The 3,988-nt window shown below is 25.7% G+C and overlaps 1 long non-coding RNA gene across 1 annotated transcript; it reads right to left on the bottom strand.

Annotated features, from left to right (window-relative positions):
- Nucleotides 1-1,364: 1,364 nt before the first annotated feature.
- LOC126908921 (uncharacterized) lies at nucleotides 1,365-2,193 on the bottom strand. Its single transcript, XR_007704875.1, has 2 exons — nucleotides 1,966-2,193; nucleotides 1,365-1,898 (listed from the first exon to the last, which is right to left on the bottom strand). It is a non-coding gene; the product is annotated as an uncharacterized LOC126908921 (long non-coding RNA).
- Between the last annotated feature and the right edge of the window lie 1,795 nt (nucleotides 2,194-3,988).

Here is a 3,988-nt window from a genome sequence, read left to right as displayed (position 1 = left end):
TCCCCGATTCAAAGACTATAATAGGTGAGACAAAAGACTTGATGCTAAACTTCAAAACAAAAGAAAATAAAAGCATATCATTAAACAATTTGGAGTCAGAAGCATCAACTAAGGAGAATATTGTCAAAGATGACCAAGTGTCTGATACTCCCATCAAGGAGGATGTAAATATTAATTTAGATTCCATCTCTTTCCCCGATTCAAAGACTATAATAGGTGAGACAAAAGACTTGATGCTAAACGTCAAAACAAAAGAAAATAAAAGCATATTATTTAATAATTTGGAGTCAGATGCACCAACTAAGGAGAATGTTGTCAAAGATGACCAAGTGTCTGATGATCCCACTAAGAAGAATGTAAATATTAATTTAGATTCCATCTCTTTCCCCGATTCAAAGACTATAATAGGTGAGACAAAAGACTTGATGCTAAACGTCAAAACAAAAGAAAATAAAAGCATATCATTAAACAATTTGGAGCCAGATGCACCAACTAAGGAGAATGTTACCAAAGAGGGAAAAGTGTCTGATGCTCCCAATAAGGAGAATATATATAAATCTTTTAACATTTCGGAGTCTAAAATGATATCCAATAATTTTTCTTTGTATTTATTAACTATTATATTTTTATATATTTATTTTATATCTAGTAGTATATTTTAATATATATATATTTGTTTTTGATATATTTTTATTATTTATAGATTTTTGTTTTAATTTGTTTGATTATCTAAAATATATTATAAATATTAAAAGCGCATGTTTTTATTTTTTCATAAAATGTTTTAAATGGTATCCTGAACCTCTATAATTTTTCATTTAACTTGTAAAATAAACATTAATTTTTAATATATTATAATTTTGTTAAAAATATTTTTTTTCTTTGGGAAATTGGATAAAAATTGTGTGATGTGTTTTTACTTTTAAATCGATAATGTATTCTATAATGTAAAATATAATTTATCATAAATTCATTAATCAGTTTATTTCACTAAATTAAAATAATAATTTATAAATTGAATTTTTTAATTTATCACTTTTCTCTTACTGTTATAATAATAAATTTTGAACATTGGTTAAATTTTACAAAATTAATAATGAGTTATTCAATTTATCATTCTTGTGTTTATTAACCTATAATAGCAATAAATACTAATATTTATTTTGAAAAATAAAATCATATTTAATATTTTAGAATATAAAATAACTGTTCTTTATTGTATACAAAATGTTTAAAGGTCTTTTATAAACTTGATAAATAAATATTTCATACACAAATATTTTATAAAAAAAAAGTTATTACTTAATATGTTTTATAAACTATAGATTTTATAGTGAAAAATTAATAATAAAAATATAATCATGTTCACATATAATTTTTATTTATCACAACATTTTAATTATTAAAAATAAAACTCAAATAAGAAAGCTATAAAATAAATTGTTAATACGCATTAATTAAATATTGTACATACATACAATATTAAGGTTATAGTATAAAAATTATTTTTTAACATATTTATGAACTTTCCCACCATAACTTGCAACAAATGCATTTACATCAAACTTTCTTTTACATCCGTCATAATTCAAATATTTTATTTTACCAAAAATTTCCTTTTCCCTCCATCCTTGATCGTGTATTCCACAGATTGACCACATGCTTCCAACAAAACCACTTGGGTCTCGTCCATCCATACTGTAATTGTCATTAAGGTATATTGAATCCGCAAGACCTTTTCTGGTGTATCTGTCCATTCTAATATTTTTTTTGACCATTACATACGAAGAAATCCATGCATCTTTCCTTCTTTAACCAGCTGAATTTGTGCAGAATTCATCGTGATTTATGAACTTTCAAGTTCTTCTCTAGTATAAACATATTTTTTTTTGTCTTCTCTGAAAATATACATCATAATTAATGAAAAAAAAAAGTTGATTAATAAATATTTTTAAGTTTATCTACCTATGTTCATTAAGTGTAGTTTGTGCCCAATTTGCTGCACCCTTAATTCTATCATATTTTGGATTATAAAAAGTTATCAGATAGTTCACGTCTAACAATTGCTTCTTCTCTATAAGCTGCAACACTTTCTGAATATTTATTTGAAAACTTGCTAACTTCTAATATACACCTTTGAGCTGATATCTGTCCTATAATGTATTTTATTTCAATCAACATACAATACGATAAAAATACAGAATATAATAAAAATAAAACAAATAATTAAAATTTTATGTAAAACTTTGTGTAATTGCTCATTTCTCCTAAGCAATTGATTACTTAGTATATTTACATATAATAAAGTATAGTATCGAACACCCATAATATTATAAATAACTAAGATGATGATGATATATGTGTAATGATACAAACAAAACAACATATAAGTCAAAGATAAGTTTACAATTTTATGATTTTGTTAAAATTATAACTTAATTTTGTATATAAAATTCAAAGATTTTTTTTCTTTTTTAATACTAAATTACAAAATCTTCGTTTTTAAATGAATATAGGACTAGATAAATTTTGAAAAATTATTTGTTTAAAAACAAATTAATAATAATTGTTTAAACCAAAAATCTTAGAAAAATATTTTGTATACAAAAAAATATAAAGGAGCATTTGAATTCTTGATTATGACGTAATTTAAAAGTAGAAAAAGTTATGTTTGAAATGTAATTTATTTTACTAGTTACATCTATTTTTGTTATTGTATATAATATTTACTTCAAAAGTTTGATTTTTATCAAATCAAAAAAATCATTAAAGAAATAAAGAAAATGAATTCTGTGGATCCATAAAACTATCAGAATAAAAAGAAATATTTATAAAAATAGAATGTAATCTTCAGAAATTGTATTAATCATTTAGCCTAGTTAACAGGAAAGGTTTATGAAAAAGAAACTCAGGGTCTTAAACTTGATTTATCCTAATATCCAATATCATAGTATTATCCAAATACAGACCTAAAAAGTTAATCAAAAATAAAAAAACCCAGCACAGGGGGGTCGCAGCACAGTGGTGACGTGGTATAGATGGATCAAGTATAATGATATCTGACAGTGATTAAAATCACTATCATAAATAAATATAGTTTAAAAAAACTAAAAAACACGCTTTTAAAGAACATCGAACTAAAAAGTTAAAAATAATTTTTAAAATAAGCATAAAACAATAATGAACGAAAAGCNAAATAAGCGTAAAACAATAATGAACGAAAAGTACTAGTATTATTGTGATAAAAGCGTCGGGCGCTCAATATACGAAAAATATAGCACAAAGCACCCACGCTTTTATCACAATAATACTAGTACTTTTCGTTCATTATTATTTTACGCCTATTTTAAAAATTATTTTTAACTTTTTAGTTCGATGTTCTTTAAAAGCGTGTTTTTTAGTTTTTTTAAACTATATTTATTTTTTACTTTTTAGTTACATGTTATGATAGTAGTTACTATCAATATCATGGTTGTAACGGGTAAAGGGGAATCAGGGTTCGATTCCGGAGAGGGAGTCTGAGAAACGGCTACCACATCCAAGGAAAGCAGCAGGCGCGCAACGTGGAGGTAGTGACGTAAAATGACGATACGGGAATCATCCTTTGTAATCGGAATAAATACCTATATATCTCTTAATGAGAATAAAGCGTATTAATATATAAGTTTTAATAGTAATTAGAATATATATATATATATACATGTAAAGCGACTTAAGTACGTAAACGTATCATGCACGAGGTATAGCTGTATTTTGTTGGCGGGCGGGGCGCGAGGCATATGCGGCGGCAGAGGAGTCGGCTGTAGGAATATATAAATGAATATTAACATATACGTATATACGTATTAATATTAATATATATATTAATATTAGCGGTGATGGTAAGAATATATAATCTTCGCATAATATCGTGGCACTTTCGTTGGCGTCGACGACGCGATGTCCGGCGTGATCCTCGGGCGTCAAAAGGTTAGCAGCGTTGATGGCG

Source organism: Daktulosphaira vitifoliae, unplaced genomic scaffold (genome assembly GCF_025091365.1).
Source record: "Daktulosphaira vitifoliae isolate Bord-2020 unplaced genomic scaffold, ASM2509136v1 Scaffold_40, whole genome shotgun sequence".
Classification (NCBI taxonomy): Eukaryota; Metazoa; Arthropoda; class Insecta; order Hemiptera; family Phylloxeridae; genus Daktulosphaira; species Daktulosphaira vitifoliae.
This window is presented reverse-complemented; position numbering and strand designations above follow the sequence as displayed.